Source organism: Macrotis lagotis, chromosome 1, assembly GCF_037893015.1.
Source record: "Macrotis lagotis isolate mMagLag1 chromosome 1, bilby.v1.9.chrom.fasta, whole genome shotgun sequence".
NCBI lineage: Eukaryota > Metazoa > Chordata > Mammalia > Peramelemorphia > Peramelidae > Macrotis > Macrotis lagotis.
Genome location: NC_133658.1, coordinates 520,698,003 through 520,717,805, shown reverse-complemented (window position 1 = coordinate 520,717,805; position 19,803 = coordinate 520,698,003). Strand labels below are relative to the sequence as shown.

Genomic DNA, 19,803 nt, shown 5'->3' with positions numbered 1-19,803 from the left:
AGTAAGATGATGGAGGAGATGCTAGGACTGGAGTCAGGATAACAAAAGTTCAAATCTGGTATCAGAAATTTATTAGGAGCAGAGGCAAGTCAGTTAACCCTGTTTACATTAGTTTTCTCATCTGTAAAATAAGCTACCTTGTATGCAATGCAAACCATTCTAAAATCTTTGCCCTCCTCCCCCAAAAAATGGGATCATGAAGAGTCAAATATGACTAAAATAAATGAACAACACCAACAACAGACCACCCTACATTTTATAACTTAGAGAAAAAGCACAAGAGTTTAAACTACATAGGAGCTATTTAGGGTCTGGGCAATGAAGTTATTTTGTTTTTATTTTTTTCTCCCATTGCTTTCACACACAAATCAAAGGAGGGGGTGAACATTTGTATTATTTTAAGTTCAAGCTGATGACTGAGGGTGAGTGAATCAGGAGTTGATTAATCTCCTGACCTGTACCCATGTTTTTCTTATTATTTTGAAATTTTTTTTATTCAAATATGAGAGTTAGCTTCCTAACTGACTAAAGAACTAAAAAATAAGAATAGTGTTACAACCACAGACATTTTAAACTATTCAGAAAAACAATTATATTTTAATTGTTATAATTCAATCATAAAATATTGACCTTCAAGTTAATAGAATCTTTACTAAGATATTAATTCATGATTCAATTATTTCCTCAACAAATATTTATTTATGTTGCTAAAGTAGAAAATACTGTTCTAGGTATTATGAGGGAATACAGAGATGACTAAGATACTTTCATCAGTCTTGTAAAAACAGTCTAGTTATTTAAATTTTAACCTTAGTAATTTAAAAATAAATCCGGCTTCCAAATCTAATATCTTCAATATTTATACATTCTAAGAGTCTCTTTCTTGGAACTATTAATGAACCTTTAATAATAACATAATTTTATAGAAAATAAATTTATCACATTTCTTTGTCCTTGGGCAGTTCAACATTCTACTATAACAAGTTCTACATCAATGGTCTAATGAAATCACTTATTTAAAGTGGAGCAGATTGTTCCTTTGTTCCTCAGTATTATCCTCTACATTATTCTTCTTTATGGAAATAACAAAAGTACAGTTTCAGAGTCCTTTACCTGCTGTCCATCTCTTTATTACTCATTGCTATGAAGCTGTCCTAACAGTACTTCTGCTTTGCATGAAACAATACTAAATCAATGAAAAAGTGCCATTTTGCCTTTGTTGACTGAGAATCAATCAACAAGAATTTGTCATAATGAAAATACTTTAAATTGTGAATGAAAACCATAATGAAAATAATCTAAATCTACCAAATCATCTTCTTATACAAGTCATTACCTATGGTTAATACCTCATCATATCTAACCTGGATCCTAGAAGAGAGAACTTTTAAAAAGTTCGTTGAATGAATGAATTCAATCTTAATTATTAGGAAATTAGCTATTCTACATGAAAAAAATTGAAAATGTTAGAACTGTATATTTTGTTCAACTTTATAAAAATCTTCTAAAAATGTATCATAAATTTGAACATAAATAGACCTTTCTTGGAGACAGAAATCAATATGAATGTTTGGTATTAAAAATGTCATGATAACAGACACCTAGATGTCCTGATGGGTAGAGCACTAGCCCTAGAGTGAAGAGGATCTGAGTTCAAATCTGATCTTACCTTACTCACCTACTAGCTTGACCCTAGGCAAGTCATTTAACCTCTGCCTCACTATCAAATGAGAAAAGAATTATAAACTACCTGGTATAAAGTTAAACAAATGCTGATTATTATGAAGTGCCACATTTTTCTGTCTATTTCTTCATTTTTTCTGTCTCTTCCTTCACTGTTAGACTATCAGTTATCATTTGGTGCTGTTCTACTTCTCTCTAAACATTCTCCTTAATTTCTTTCATATTTTCTGTATCTAATAGAAAGTTAACTGTTCAGAATCTACATGTTAAATAAAGGAAAATAGATCATGTATCAGATACTAATGTAAAAAGAGTTGTGCAGGGGAATCCCTTATCAATTTGATGAGTCATTAAAACAAACTGATGAGATTTTAGAGCATATTTTTTTTTGTTGCTGTTGGATGATTCTGAGTGGCATCTCTCCATGAAAAGTATAAGCAAACTCACTGGCACCTCACTGAGAGAACACAGAATTCCTGATTGCTTCTTAGTGTTTGGGGCTCTCTCCAAAGTAACAAGTTGGCTGGGATTCAGGAAAACAGATTTATGTCAAAGCATCACCTCTCCTTATGGTCAGTAAAAATAAGCTGACAGACATGAGTAACATGGTCACAGATTAGACATTTCCCCCCAATCCTCATGTCCTCTGATACCTCACCAAACAGAAATTATGCAACAAAGATAAAACAATCTCAGTCATTTCCAATACCTAGACCATCCAGGATTTTTTTTAAAAGTTAATAAAACGGGGCAGCTAGGTGGCACAGTGGATAGAGCGCTGGCCCTGGAGTCAGGAGTACCTGAGTTCAAATCCGGCCTCAATTACCCTGCTGTGTGGCCTTGGGCAAACCACTTAACCCCATTGCCTTGCAAAAAAAAGAAGAAGAAGAAGAAGAAGAAAAGTTAATAAAAACAAAGGAGGCTAATAATCATCACTATTATTCAGTATTGTTCTAAAAATGCTCTCTGTAAAATAAGATAAGAAAAAGATGTGGAAAGAATTTGAATAGACAAAGAAGAAATAAAGCTTTCTTTGTAATTGATATGATGGCATACTTAGAGTCTTCTAGAGAATAAACTAAAAAACTAGTTGAGGAGCAGTTAGGTGGCACAGTGGATAGAGTATCAACCTTGGAATCAGGAGGACCTGAGTTCAAATCCAATCTCGGACACTTAATATAAATTACCTAATTGTGTGACCTTGGGCAAGTCACTTGACCCTATTGCCTTGCAAAATAAAATAAACTAGTTAAAATAATTAACAGACTGACAAGGGAGATTCAGAAACAATATAACTCAATAATCCAGTGTTTATAAAGTTTTTCACTTTATAACTTACCTTTTAATTTTTAAAAAATACTAATGGGAAATCTAGAAAGCATACTGAAAGAAATTAGGTTAAGACCATCAAGTTACACCATACTCTGTTACACATTTTAATGGGAATCATGAGATTAATATTAAAGATCATATTATTAAAATATAGGAGAAAAGCAAATCATATATTGCTCACAACTATGGATAATTCTTAACTAAACTGGAGACAGAGGCAATTACATAAGATAAAATAAATTCTTTTGATTCTTTGAAAATGAAAAACCTGTAAAGACAGTACTAATGCATCTAGGATAAAAAGAGAAGTGAGCAAAAGGGGATGAGGGAGAATATTTATTTTAAATTTCTCTGAGAGGGGTTTGATATTCAAGATATAGAAATAATTAATGAATACATATAAGATTAATAACCATTCTTCAAAGAACTGCAAAACATTCACAACCACTTGAAAACAGTTCCAAGTCACTAATAGTGAGAGAAATGCACATCAAAGCAATCCTGCTATTTTACTGCGCACCCTAAAAATTGACAAATATGACCAAAAAATGCAACAGTCAGTCAATGCTGGAAAGGTCGTGGGAAGCTAGGCACACTTCTACATTGCTAGTGGAGATGTGAAATGGTATAACCATTTTGGAAAACAATTTGGGACTATGCAAATAAAATTATTAAAATATCTATACCCTTTGATCTAGAGACTTCTTTACTGAGATTAAAGGATGGTCCAAGGAAGCTATCAAGAAAAGCATCCCCATATACTTCAAAGTATTTATAACTGCTTTTTTATGCTCCTAGGAATTGAAAACAAATTATATTCACATCAACTGAATAATGGCTAAGAAAATTCAGTGCATAAATGTAATGGAATATAACTGTGCTATAAGAAATTTCTGTGTAATGGATCCAGAGAAAGATGAGAAAATCTATATGAACTGATGCAGAGTAAAATAAGTAGAACAAAGAAAACAACATACAGAATAACCACAACAATATAAACAAAAAGAATGATATGCCAAAAAATCAAAAGCAAATAAAATTTTAAAGTCAAGTGGGACTCAAACAAAGAAAAATTAAAAGAAACCCTTCGATCTACCCTTTGTGGAGATGGAATATTTAAACACATGTTTTCAAGATTTTTTTCAATGTCTCAATCAGTTATGCCATGGGTGTTTTTTTGACACTAAAAATACTATTTGCCATTTGGGATGGTTCTGTATGAAAGGAAAGGGGAGGGATACCATGGTAATGTAAGAAATAGAAAATATCAATATAAATTGACATCAGACTTAAGTCCTACTAAAGTTCCAGCATGGGCCTGGCAACAGACTCTGAGTTTATCTTCTGAGAAACAGTCTAGTAAAGTTTACCAGGCTGACTATTGAGAGCTGACTGTGTCAAGCTCCTGGGGGCAGTCAGTTGTGTGACATAGATGAACTTTGATATGTATCATTAGCGAAACCTCACACCAACAAAATCACATCTCCAAACAAAAGCAACGTTTCTAAACCATCAGCACTACATAGTTGTGTGACTCTTTACTCCTAGTAATGCCCTTCAAACCCACACCTATTTTAGACATTTTTTTATCTTGCCCCAAGATTTTAACCACTAACTCAGTTAGTTTGAAATGTATCCTAGAATCATTATTCTGTTATGGTTTTCAATGTCTGAAAGTGTAACATTTTTACATTAGATTAAGGATAGGTGAGAAAATATTATTTTCAGAATTGTATTTTATTATTTGACAAAGTTTGAGATTACAATTCAAATTAGGGGGGGGTGTTGTGGTAAGGGGGAGATTTGGTATCAGGGGAAAACAAAACACTTTCCACTTGAATCATTGACTATTTAATGCAGGTCCCCTTAAGTGACAGGATGACAGAACATACCCTTCCTTTCCTACTCCTTTCTCTTCAATACTTTAGCTGTGTAGTCTTGGCAGGGCAAGGGGGGCTTATCCACTCTAGTTCTGATGGAAAACCTTAATTGTGAACCTGTATAAGCTACCCAGCCTCCTTCCCCCTCAACAAAAACTATAAATGACACCCATTGTGGTCTGCCCCTGCTTGACTGTGAAGGGATGGGTGAGATAACCACGGGGAGGGCCACGTTAGGGGGGTGGTGGGTGATGGGGCAGGAACCTTGGCTTGGCAGCAGGGCAGGGACCTTCAAGGAGTAAACCTCAGTCAGCTGCCTTTGCACAGCAGGTTGGGCTTTTGTTAACATTGTTTCCCTGGATCCTGCTCTTTACCCAGACTTCCTTGTGATGGACTTTTGATGCTTTTTTGTGAACTGCTGCAGTGAGCTGGGAACCTCCTGCAGAGCCTCTAAGTCCACATGTTCTCATGCTGTTTGTGTTATATAAATTCTGCTACTGTACAGGTTGTAATAACATTTCTGTTCAGGTTTGTGCTCAGTGTCCTAATAAATACACATGTGTTCAAAAAAAAAAAACAATTCAAATTACCTAAAGAAACAATAATGTCAGATTTGATTTTTAAAAATAGTGCAATAAGTTTGTAATTACTTTACCACACTTTAATTAATGTAATGAATGTGTTAGGACAAACTTCTAAGGAAATATCAAAACTGATCCTTTTTTAGATCATTTGGTCTTGAATAAGCTGCTAAAATTAATATATGCACAAGTCAAAAAGGACAATATTAATTATCTACAATACAAATAAGTATGAGTTGTTACTAAGTTAAAAAAAAGACAAAATTACCAAAAAAGTACATTTATCTTCTTATATCTAATTTTATGAGGACTCCATTCTTGACTATGTATTCAATTATTTCTTTTACTAGCTCACCCTATTTTATTTTATTATTTTTTTTTTTGCAAGGCAAACAGGGTTAAGTGGCTTGCCCAAGGCTACACAGCTAGGTAATTATTAAGTGTCTGAGGTCAGATTTGAACCCAGGTACTCCTGACTCCAGGGTTGGTGCTTTATCCACTACGCCACCTAGCTGCCCCCTAGCTCAACCTATTTTAAACATTAAATAATCAATAAGATATAAAAGCTTTGTTAAAAAGCTGACAGATATGCTTGGTCTCCTTTGGATTTTTTACCCTTTTCATCTCAAAAAAATATATCTGGAACTAGTAGAACTAGCCTGGTACTTAAGGGAAGGAAGTCTATGTCTCTGCAGACTGCCTCCAGGACCAAAGCAATAGTTACCTGGGATATTGCATGTACTTACAGACAGTGTGAAAGTAGAGATTACATGAGATAAAATTTTTGGATAAAGGGCACAACTGATGGATACCCTGCAAAAGCATTTGGTGTGAAATATGAATACTTACTTGGTCTTCAGGAATATTTCATGAATAAGGTTCATGAACTACAAAATCTTCTGTGGAAGAAGGGGATTTTCAGTTTCCCTGAGCAACATAATCACAGAATCTATCCTAGTGAGTAAAGGGAAATTTTTCTGGGTAGTAACAATCATAGGGATTTCTTCAAACTTAAGCCCAGAGTTAAGAATTCCCAAGTATAAAAGTTCAGAGACCTGGCACTCTGGAGAGCTAAGATTTTCTCGGCAGCATTGCTTCTTTTTTTAATTTAAATTTATTTTCATCCAGCAGAACCAGAAAAACATTGTACACCCTAACAGCAACATGGAGGTGATGATGAACCTTGATGGACTTGTTCATTCCTTCAGTGCAACAATCAGGGACAATTTGGGGCCATCTGCAATGGAGGACACCATCCGAATCCAAAGAAAGAATTGTGGAGTTTGAACAAAGACCAAAGACTATTACCTTCTTTTTTTTAATGATTTTATTTGAATTTTGAGTTTTACAATTTTTCTCCCAATCTTACCTATTAGCTTCTTTAGAAAACAAAAAACCACTGTTCTATTTTGTAATTTTGCTATCTCTTATAGTTTATTTTTCTTTCTTAAGGATACTATTTCTCTCTCATCACATTCAACTGAGATCAATGTATACCATGGAAACAACGTAAAGGCTAACAGAATGCTTTATAAAGGGAGTGGGGAGGGAAGCAAAAATGGGGGGAAATTGTAAAACTCAAAATAAAAATCTTTCTAAAAAAATAAATAAATTTATTTTCATTCATTTGTACATGAATTTGTATAAGGTTGGATCTGTTCACAATTTCATCAGCAATGCATCAACCTATTTTCCCTTTTACTCACCTTGGTCATTCTGATAGCTGTGAGATGCATTTCTCTAATCAATACTGATTTGGAGCATTTTTTCACATGATTATATGTAGCCTTAATTTCTTCATTTGAAAACTGTTCATATCCTTTGACCATTTATCAATTGGGGAATGACTGTCTTATAAATTTGATGCAATTCTGTATATATTTTAGAAATGAGACCTCTATCAGAACTCCTGGTTGGAAAAATTGTTTCCCAGCTTTCTGCGTCCCTTCTAATTTTGACAGCATTGATTCTATTAAGGTAAAAACTTTTTAATTTAATGTAGTCAAAATCGATCATTTTACAGTTTATAATGTGCTCTAATTCTTGTTTGGTTATAAATGTATCCCTTTTCCATAGATCAGATAGAGTATTTTTTTTGTCTATTAATTTATCAATGATATCACTATGCCTGAATTCTGTACTCATTTTGACCTTATCTTAGCATAGAATATGAGATATGGATCTATGCCCAGTTTGTGCCATACTATTTTCCAATTTTTCCCAACAATTTTTGTCAAATACTGAGTTTTTATCCCAGAGGGTGATGTCTTTGGGTTTGTCAAATAGTTGATTGCTGCAGTCATTTACTGCAGTTTGTTTTCAGTCTATCCTAATCCACTGATCCATTACAGTTTTGATAACTGTTGCTTTATAGTATGATTTGAAATTTGGTAGAGGTAGGCCACCTTCCTTTACATTTTTTTTCATCAGTTCCCTTGCTGTTCTTGCCCTTTGTTGCTCCAGATGAATTTTGTTACTATTTTTTCTAGCTTGGTAAAGTAGCTATTTGGTAGTTTGATTGGTATGGCACTGAATAAGTAATATAATTTGGGTAGAATTGTCATTTTTATTATATTATATCCACCTAACCATGAGCATTTTATATTTTTCCAATTATTTAGATCTTACTTTATTTGGGTAAGAAGTGCTTTATAATTTTGCTCATAAAGTTTCTGGATTTGTCTTGGCAGGTAGATTCCCAGGTGTTTAATGTTGTCTTTGGTTATTTTAAATGGAATTTCTCTTTTTGTCTCTTGCTTTGGGCTTTGTTTTTCATATAAAGAAATGCTGGTGATTTATGTGTGTTTATTTTATACCCTGCTACTTTGCTGGATTTGTTAATTGTTTCAAGGAATTTTTTAGATGATTTTCTTGGGTTCTCTAGGTATACCATCATATTATCTGCAAAGAGTGAAAGTTTTGCTTACTCATTGACAATTCTGATTCCTTCAATTTTTTTTTCTCATATCGCTACTACTAGCATTTCCACTACTATATTGAATAGTAATGGCATACATGGTATACAATGCTCTTCTTGTTTCACCCCCTGAATTTACTGGAAATACTCTGAGTTTATTCCCATTAAATATAATATTTGTTGATGGGTTTTAGAGAGATACTATTTATTATTTTAAGGAAAATTACATTTATTCCTAAACTTTCTAGTGTTTTTAATAGGAATAAATATTGTATTTTATTAAAGGTTTTTTTCAACATCTATTGAGATAATCATATAATTTAATTATGTCGAGGGTTTTCCTAATGTTGAACCATCCCTGCCTGCTTAGTATAAGTCCAACTTGATCATGGTGCATTATCCTGGTAATAACTTGCTTTAGTCTCATTGCTAAAATTTTATTTAAGATTTTTGCATCAATATTCAGTAGAGAGATTGGTCTATAATTTTCTTTGACTTTTTTGGTTCTTCCTTGGTTTAGGTATCAGCACCATGTTGGTGTCATAAAAGGAGTTTGGTGGAACTCCTTCCTCTCCTATTTTTTTAAAATAGTTTATGTAGAATAGGAATTAATTGTTCCTTAAATATTTGGTAGAATTCACTTGTAAATCTATCTGGACCTGGAGATTTTTTCTTAAGGAGTTTATTGATGCTTTTTTAAATTTCTTTTTCTGAAATGGGGTCATTTAAGTAATTTATTCCCTCCTCTGTTAATCTGGGCAGTTTGTATTTTTATAAATATTTATCCATTTCACTCAAGTTGTCCAATTTATTGGCATACAGTTCAGCAAAGTAACTCTGAATTGTCTCTTCAATTTCATTGTCAGTGGTGCTTAGTTCACCCTTTTCATTTTTGATACTGGTAATTTGGTTATCTTCTTTCTTTTTTTAATCAGATTAACTGGTTTGTCTATTTTATTGCCTTTTTTCATAAAACCAACTTTATTTATGAGATCAATGGTTTTCTTGCTTTCCATTTTATTAATTTCTCCCTTGATTTTCAGAATTTCTAATTTGGTATTTAATTGAGGTTGTTTAATGTTCTTTTTCTAGCATTTTAGTTGGATATCCAATTCATTGATCTCCTCTTTCCCTATTTTATTCATATAGGTATTTAGAGATATAAAGTCCCCCTCAAAACTGCCTTTGATGCATCCCATAAATTTTGGTTTGATGTCTCATTATTATCATTTTCTTGGATATAATTATTGATTATTTCTATCATTTTCTGTATGATTCAACTAATTATTTAAGATAAAGTTATAATTAGTTTTTGGTTTATCTTTCCTTGACCCTTTGTTACATGTAATTTTTATTGTATCATGGTTTGAGAAGTGTGAATTTATTATTTCTGCCTTTCTGCATTTGATTTTAAGGTTTTTGTGTCCTAGTACATGGTCAGTTTTGGTGAAGGTGCCATGATTGCCAAGAAAAAAATATATTCTTTTCTATTCCCATTAAGTTTTTTCCAGAGGTCTATCATATCTAAGTTTTCTAAGATTTCATTCACCTTCTTAACTTACTTTTTGTTTATTTTGTTGCTAGATTTATCTAGTTCTGAGAGAGGAAGACTGAGGTCTCCTGTTATTAAAGTTTTGCTGTCTATTTCCCCTTGCAATTCACTCAGTTTTTCCTCTAGGAATCTGGATGCTATACCACTAGGTGCATACATGTTTAGTAATGATATAGTTTCATTACCAATGGTGCCATTTAAGAAGAGGTAGTTTCCTTCCTTATCCCTTTTATTGAGATTGATTTTTGCTTTTACTTTATCTGAGATTAGGATCACTACCCCAGATTTTTTTACTTCCGCTGAGGCATATATTTTGCTCCAGTCTTTTACCTTTACCCTGTGTGTATTTCTCTGCTTCAGATGTGTTTCTTGTAAACAACATATTGTGAGATTCTAGTTTTTAATCCATTCTGCTATCCACTTCCATTTTATGTGACAGTTCATCCCATTCACATTTAAAGTTAAGATTACTAATTCTGTATTTCCCTCCACGCTATCTTTCTCCATTTATATTTATCTCTCTCTTTTTCCTCTTCTTCCTCCTCACCAAAATTTACTACCTTTCCCCTTTGACTTTTCTTTTAAAAATTTAAATTACAGTTTATTTTCACTTATACCTTCCCTTCCCTTCTATCAGTCCCTTCTTCCCTTATCTATCCTATTCCCTCACCCCTCCCCCAGTTCCCTGTAGATTGTTAATTTTTAAACCCAAGTGGGAATGTGTCTTATTTCCTCACTGGGCTAAATCTATTGAACAAAATTTACTCAGCATTCACATTCTCCCTTCTTTGCCTCTAAAATTATAAATCTTTGTGCCTCTTCCCTTGGTGCTCCAATAATATTCATCAGGTATCATCAATCACAGTTCAATTATTTGATTGCTTGATTGTTATCAAGCTCCTATTGTTATTAAGATATCATCGCAGATTATTTACTAGATTGCTTGATAAGCAACATTGACTCAAATTGCATCAAATTATAATTATAATCATATTTTACCTTACCCCCTTTCCAAGTATCTTTCAAGTACACATAATCCTCCTCACAAGCCAAAGTATCATCCAAAGCTATATCATTTCTTGAACTATTTGTGCCCCTCCCCCTAGGCCTATTTTCTTTCACATTTTACCTCCCACCCCCCACCCAGGGTACTTAATCCCTTGTAAAGTGAAGCACCCAATGTTGATCTAATTAACTGTAAGAATCTTGAAGATCTCTAAGTATTCGGAGGCTTTGGAGGTCTCACCTGAGAACCTTACAAATGATTGTAAGTAACAGAGACACTGTGTCAGGTCCTCATAGTTTATGAGGCCCTCATTAGACAAGGTGCTTAGCACTTTGTGATTAAGGTGAGTCAAAGTATAATGAGACACTAAAGTTAAAGTTAACACTCCTGCTTTTTTTTTTCAGGGCTTTTTGTCTCAAGCATAGAGATGTGATCTTGGACCTCTTCAATTGAGAGATAAAACCCAATCATACCCATATCCATTAGGTTCATCCTCTTCAATTATATTCTACCCTCTAATTTTCTTTAGGAAAAGTCAAGTTCTAAAGAACTAGAATTTCTATATCTTCCCTTTTAGGAACCAACATTTGTTTAAAATAGTTTTGTTTTTTTCAGTCCCCTTTTTCATTTACCATTTATTTATGTAACTCTACAGCCATGTATTTGGTGATTGAATTCCCTGTTCATTTCTGGTCTTTGTGTCAGGAAGTTCTGGAAGTCCTATATTTTATTGTACAGTCATCTTTATCCCTGACAGTATATGCTGAATTTTGCAGGGTAGTATATTCTGGGCTGTAATCCCAGGTCCTTAGCTCTCCAAAATATGCTTTTCCAGTTCTTCCAATCCTTCAGTGTTGAGGCTGATAGGTTTTGTGTTAGCCTGATTGCATTCCCCTTGTATTTAAATTATTTTATTTTTACTGCTTGCAATATACTCTCTTTTATTTGAGGGTTCTGGAATTTGGCTATTAAAGTCCTTACAGTCTTTATCCTGGGGGTCTCTTTCTGGAGGGGTCCTGTGGATTCTTTTAATTGTTATATTGTTATCTTGTTCTAATAATTTCCTACATGATGTTTTCCAGATTCTTTAGTTGGTCAAGGCTTTCTAGAAGTCCAGTGATTCTTAGATTGTCTCTTCTGGATCTGTTTTCCAAGTCATTTGATTTCCCTAGAAGAAACTTTATATTTTCTTCAATTTTTTCACCCTTTTATTTTGTTTGATGGAATCTTGTAGTCTTGTAGATCCATTAGTTTCTAACTGTTCAATTCTAGTTTTTAGGACTTTATTTTCTTCGATAATCTTCTGTATTTCCTTTTCCAGCTGGTTATTTTTTACTTTTAATGGAATTGAATTCTTTGGTCAGCTTGTCACAATTTTCCTGTATGACTTTCATTTCTTTTTTCCATTTTTTCTTCTTCCTCCCTTCTTTGGCTTTTTTAAATTCTTTTTTAAGTTCTTTGATGAACTTTTGTATTTGAGTCCAATTTATAGAATGTTTTGATACTTCTCCTGTGAGTAATTTTTCACTGCTTTCTTCTTCAGACATGGCATTGCTGTCATCTTTATCTGTGAAGTAATTTTCTATAGTGAGCCCTCTTTTAGATTTTTTGTTCATTTTTGTTGTTGTAGTTCTGCTTCTGGGGTACATAGAGTATAGATCCAAGCTTTTATTTTGCTGAGGCTGGGTCTGATCCTTTGCTTGTTGTTGGCCAAGATGTTGCCAATGCAGTCCAGGCCTTGCCTTTGCAGAGGTTTGTTTCCTCCTTTAGGCCCAGGTTCTGACTAAACAGAGTCTTGTTTCTGACCCAGTCCTGTCTTTTACCCCTGCTCTCAGGGTTCAGACTTTGTTTGGGGTTGAGATCCTCCCTACTGGCTTGCTATCTAGCTTCCAGGACCCCTGTTATTATTAAGCTGTCGGGACCTGGATTGCACTGTGGCTAAAAGCCTCCTGCTGGCTTTCCTGTTCTCTCCCCTCTTGAACTTTACTGCCCCTTTCCCCCTCAAAGAGACAGACATTCAGTGAAGATCCTCCACAATGTCTACAATTGAAAACTTCTTTGAATCTTCTCTTTTTTTCTTGTGGGATCTGTAGTGTGAAATGTCAGAGTAGAGGCTTCATTTATCTTTGGTAGAGATAGGCTCTGGAAGCCGATTAGCTTCAGATCACCATCATGGCTCCACCCTGGAAGCAGCATCACTTCTTAGAGAATAAAGTCCCAGTCCTTCCTCAGCAGCATCCTATTTGGAAAGTAAAGTCAGTAAGTTGTTAAGATAGTGAAATTCTGAAGGTAACTGGGGAGACTAGAGTTCATAACTGGCTGAAATTTTCTTTGTTTTAGCAAGTTGAGAAGTCACAGAATATTAGTTTTCTGAAGGAAATCCAAGCCACAAAGCAATATAGTGAATCTGGGAGGAATTGTGGAAGGGCTTGCCCTAATGTTAACCTTTAATTCAGTCCCCTTCAAAAAGGGAGGTGATGGACGATTTGAGTGTGTGTGTGTGTGTGTGTGTGTGTGTGTGTGTGTGTGTGTGTATTCATTTAGGGTTGCTAAAAATTCTTTGTAACTTCCACATTTAATCTGAGATGAAATAAAAGCTTTCCTATTCAGATACATTGTTACTTTGGGTGCCTGCAATGAGTTGTATGTCCATTTGTGGAAACCTAGACACAAGTTAAACACACATGTTCTTAGAGTAGGTACAATATGCCATAGAGAATGGATCCTTTGAGGAATAACTTCCAAGATCAAATTTAGTCTATGTAAACACAGAATCTGGAAGGGGTCTTAAGCCAAAGGTGTGTCAAGTTTATAAAGAACCTCTCCTATAAAATTCATGGCTCTATCAGTCATTTCATGTGCTCAAAATCTCTTTTCATTTATTTCCTTTTTTTAAAATTGTGTTTAAAAAGTCAAACAGACATAATTTATGGGTAATTAATCATTTTATTATCATACTATAGTTAATAAAAAGTGTCGATGACACTCTCGAAGGCCAAATACCCCTCATGGAATCCATTCAATGCTTACATGTCCTTGAAACAGTGGATATTCCTGCTGTTGGTAATATGATAGATTAACAAGTAATGAGAGAGAATGAATATTATAATGAGAGGTGGGACTATTCTACTGAGGAGCTGGAGGAACATTTCAATCATGTCATTTACTTCCAAATCACCCCTACCTGGGCAATTTAATAAAAAAATTTATTCCCATCCAAATCTAAGAAGAATACAATGAGCTTTATCACTCAGGTGGTGAACAAGATTGAGGAGAAAGTCAATCCAATCTCATCTCAGCAATGTCCTTCAGATGCTGGTTTGTCCTAGAAGAGAATGAGTTTTCAGAGAGGGATAAATCTTGTTTCTTTCCAATATTAACAATTAAATATTTAATAATCATTTCTCTCAAAGTTATATTCATGAGAGTCTAGGATCAAAGGCTATTATATCTAGAGCAGTTTTCATCTATTAAGCAGCCTGTTTATCTTTTTTTTTAACATTAACCAGGAAGATTTGTGTCCAAGACTTTCCTCTGACACATACTGGCATGTAACCTTGGGCAAATTATCTATTCTCTTATTGCTCTAAACAAGTCACTCAGCCTCTAAGTTGTAACAAAGGCACCAACCTGAATTGTTAGAGGGAAGTATGTTCACTCAAAAATTCCCTATACTAATGAAATCACAGCTCTTTCTCTCTCCTCTATTCCCTAATCGTTTTTAGTTGTTAATATAATTATCAACAATGTGTCAAATAGAAAGATCATTAAAATAAAGAATATACATAGTCAGATCTCAACTCTACCACTTACAAACTATTTGAACTAAAACAAGTCATTTAATCTCTCTGAACCTCATTTTCCTCATCAGCAAAATGGGGATAATGCTGTTTGTACTATCTACCTCTTAAAATGGTTGTAGGAATCAAATTAGATGAGGTATGTGAAATTGGTCTATAAAAGTAAATTAGTGCTATCTCCTCCTGTAATGGTACCAGAAATGTCAAGTTCATGCTGCCCTTTCTTCCTAATGGTCTGTCTCTAAGGCCCTGTGATATTCCAGAGTTCATCAAATATAGTGCTTACTATTTCTGACTATGGCTTCTGGCACACAACGGGATGGTCTATATTTCTATGTTATCATGAAACCAGATTCATTAACAATAATATGTGTGTAATCTTTTTATAACAGAATTAATCGGCATGCTTAATAGCAGTCACACTTCTATTCTCTTGCTATGATATCAAATTTAAAAATGACTTCCAGATTTTTCCTTCCTTGCTCTAGCTCTTTTTTGTCAGTAATAATAATTTTATTCTTTCACTTTTCTCTTTATATATAATTAACTTTATTCTCTTTTTTTTTGGAGACAATCAGGGTTAAGTTATTTGCCCAGGCCACATAGTTTGTAAATATCAAAGATGGATTTAAACTCTGACCCTTCTGACTCCAGAGCTCGTGCTCTATCCACTGTACCAATTAGCAGCCCCCATGTTTCTATATTATATTTGTTATATTAGTATGTTATATTGTGTTGATATATTGTTATATTACATTACATTATATTCATTATATTGTAGTCACACATGTGAAAACTTTATTCTTTCAATATTCATTAAATATGTTTTAATATTTCAATGAATCCTTGATTTCATTAATGTAAATATTCTTTTCAATAATGCAGACCATATTCCATCCAGTTCTGTTCATATTTGTATAGTAATGGAAACCATTTCCCATCATTTGGCAACGACTAAAGAAATTGTGATCATAAATAAAATGGAATATTATCACATTGAAAGAAAATAGTAAAATGATAGACCCAGAGAAAGCTGAAAGAAGTTGTATAAACTGGTGTTGTTCAATTGTTTTCAGTCATCTCCTATTTTTTGTGACCCCCATTTAGGGTTTTCTTAGCAGAGATATTGGAGTAGTTTGCCATTTCTTTCTCCAAACTCATTTAAAAGAAGAAAAACCTGAGGCAAATAGCACTAAGTGACTTGTGTAGGGTCATACCCGCTAAGAAAAATCTGAGGTCAATTAACACATGAAGATATGTCTTCCTGACACTAGGGTCATCACTTTATCATAAACTGTATAAACAATTATATATTAAAGTGAGCTTGATAAGTAGAACCATTTATATAGTAACAACAGCACTGATAGTACATGGTAATCGATTATATATATATATATCTATATATATATATATAGTTGGTGAGAGAATGAGATGATGGAGATAATACTTTGATTATGAGCCTGGATGATTTGGGAGAATGGTAATACACTAACAGAGAAGTTCAGGAAAGAGAAGGATTTGAGTCAGGGAAAGATAATGAGTTCAATTTTGTACATGTATTTAAGACATGTAGTTCAAGATATCTACCAGGCATTTGGAAACATGAGACTAGAGGTCAGCAAAAAGGTTAGGACTAGATAAGTATATCTGAGAATCATCAGCATAGTGGTGTTAATTGAATCCATGGGAATAGATGAAGTCATCAAGTTAAACAGTATAAAAGGAGATTGTTGTTGTTTGTCCTTCCTTCTGGAAGAAGACCATGACAACACAGAGATGATGCCATGACATGTAAGTGGATTGCATTTAAATGAGGTAGCTATGCTAAGTCACCAGTCTCACTTTCTCCTCTGAAGCCATATGAGTTCAGATATGGATCAGGACAGTTGGAGATGGCTCTGGATATAGTGAGAAAATCTCAACCTTTAAAGTTAAGGCCTTTGCCAACTTGGTTAAGGCAACATCCATTCAGTGATTAAGGCCAGGTAAGAAAGAGAGGAGGAAATTCATGGCCTTTAAGAATGAAGGATAACAACCTCTATGAGTAATAGGAACAGTCCCAAAGCTAGCAAGCTTTGGGTTATACAGTCCCTCTCTTCTCTTTCTTTCCTTTTTTTCTTGTTTTTTTCTTTCTGTCTCCTTTCTTACTTTGTTTCTTTCTTTTCTTTTCTTCTTTCTTCCTTTTCTTCCCATACTTGCAAGTGCTCTGCCCAAAGCCATGGTGAGATTTCTGGCTTTCCTTGATGGGTCAACAATGGATTTCAAGCTAAGCCCACTTGGTCATTGTTTGGGCCCTGATTGATTCAGATTAAATGTAACTAGCAATTGTTTCTGCTTTGACCAAAAATCCTGAGGGTCCAAGAAGAATCCTTCACAAGAGAGTATCAAGGAAGAGAAGGTGTCAGTAGTGTTAGATGCTACAGAGAGGTCAAAAAAAAAAAAAAAGAGAGACCAAGGATTAAGAAAAGGTCCTGAAGTCAGTTTATCTTTATTTCTCTAGCATAATACCTTGCATGTAGTAATCACTTAACAAATGCTGGTTGAATGAATGGAATCCATTACAGCAAATTTCCCGATCAATTCGTTATGTCTATTATGCATCTCTCTCTTATCCTTTGTGTGACTGATGCCCAACTTTTAGTCTTCAGTGTTGTATTGTATGACTCACAGTCATGCAGTTTCATATCATTTATTATTACATATTATGTATGTATATAACCATGACCGTGTGGTAATATAGCATAAGAGTTAGAAATCTAGCCTCAGAGTCCAGACCTGAGTTCAAGTCTAGTGTCTGACACATACTGGCTGTGACACCCTGGGAAAATCATTTGACCTCTCAATTGCCAGGAAAACAACAAAAACTATCATTTTCAGAAATATAGATCAGCATGGTAAAAAGGAAGTTCTTCACTGGAAGTCCCCTATATCAATTAAATCACAGGTTGAGTATAAAAATAAAATAATGACTATATATGTGTATACAATAGGTCATCAGCTTAGCACAGGTGATTATAGCATTGCAGGTCATATTGTGTGAAGTTCCTTTACAGAGGCCCCAAGATCTTTCTCTCTACTAGAGTCTTATAGGCATCCACTGTGCCCTGGTATCTCCAGCTGCCACCTGCACAAGCCGGGCCTGAAACCATACTTCACCACATCTGTGGGTTGGACTACACTCACTGTCAGTGTCCTTGTGGTACAGCCTGCCAGGAGGTGGCTCCTAATGCTTGCATGTTTAACTTTCTTGGTGTAGAACTATTTGACAATCATAGAGGCCAATGCCAACAAAGGCAAAACTTCTCTGCAACCCTATTAACAGCAAGGTGGATCCTCAGGACCCACCAGGACCCTGTCTTCACCAGTCTTCATCATGAGAATGGTGCCCAAGATACCTCAGAGATTTCCATGATACCCCAATCCTAGGTAATCTTAGAGGAAGCTCACATGACCCCTGTCTTGCTCCTGGAATCTGTGACCAGACTTTGGCTGTATCTAGGAGAAAGGTGATGAGGTGAGTGATACAGGCAGTGGTGCCTGTCCCAGGAAATTTTATGATGGTTATTGGAGGCACATCTACAAGCTCAAATCCAACTATAATGCAATGCAGTCTTTCTACTACTTCCCAAGAGGCAGAGGAAAATTGGAAAGATAATCTCCATTGATTAAAGACAAGATAGAGAAACTCTACTGCAGGCTGGTATAGCAACTTGCCATGTTTCTGAAAAAGGGACCCACAAACCTTCAAAGAGTCCATGCCTTCCTTCTTCCACTTGGGCTCCTGGAACATAGTAATTTCTGTCACCTACAAGCAACTGAAACAAGCCATGATTGTTGCACTTCCCCAGGAAGACCCTTTCTGAGCCCTCTCCTTGCTAGCTTTCTGCCTATACCCCCTCCTCTTTGAATCTAGACCCCATCGTATATCTTCTTCCTCTTTCCTCCATTCCTCTCCTGCTTTGTCTCACAACCATTCTTCCATCCCTCTTAAAGTCAGACCCTTCTCCAATCTATTTCTTCTATCATTGCAACCCTTACCCAGTTCTTAAGCTTCTTGCTTCTAATAAAACCAGGCAAGAACCCAGAAAAAAAGTCCTCCATAATATTCAGCAGAGGAATAAGCACATAACATATAGCTAATGAACACTTGTTGATTGGATTGTTGAATTTCTAAGAGATTTCTCACTCATATTGTCAACAATAATCAGCAAATATCTGTTATAAACCTACTATGCATCAGACCTTCTGCTAGGCAATTGAGAAAAAATGACAATAACTGAAACAATCCCTATTTACAAGAAGTTTACTAACATTTTAATGAGAGGGGAAACAACATGGCTAGATAGTGTAGCAGTGTACTGATCTTTCAGTCAGAAAGACCTGAGTTCAAATCCTTAGACATGTATTAATCTGGCTAAATGGTTAAATCACTACACACACACACACACATAAATGGATAAAAGGTTTGGTCTACCTTAAAGTTCTATATAAAAGCAACATAAATGTAATAAATACAAATATATACAAAACAGCAAAAATAAAAGGTAGTTGGGTAGATAAGGAGTTTCCTACAGAAGATGATGTCTTTAGAGGAAGAGTGGGATTCTCTAAGGCAGAGGGAGGAGGCAGTACATTTCAGACAGATGAGAAGAGCAGAGAGATTAGAGATGGTGTATGTGTGTGTGTGTGTGTGTTGAGAAATTGGGAAAAGACCAGCTTGACTGGATGCAATTTGCAGGAGGAAAGAATAATGAAAACCTCACAAATCTTTCTTCTCATGGAACTCTACTTTGCCGCTCCTGGCTGACCATGAAAACTTTCATTATTTCTCTGCGTTACTTTAGGGAGGGAGGGCAGCATCAGTAATATAAGGATTCTAAGTTCAGAATGGCTGTACCATATTGCATCCATTTAGTTCTGTGTAAGATCACAATCATGCACAAACACATCCATCCAAACACACACATACTTTTACTCTCTTTTCACCAGCTCTCCATCACTACAATGCCATATCCATTAGTGACACCATCATCCAACACTGATATTTTAGTC

General features: G+C 34.8%; 1 pseudogene; it reads right to left on the bottom strand.

The window, feature by feature from the left end:
- Positions 1 to 17,689: 17,689 nt before the first annotated feature.
- Positions 17,690 to 18,541, bottom strand: LOC141505097 (dicarboxylate carrier UCP2 pseudogene; annotated as a pseudogene).
- Positions 18,542 to 19,803: the final 1,262 nt, after the last annotated feature.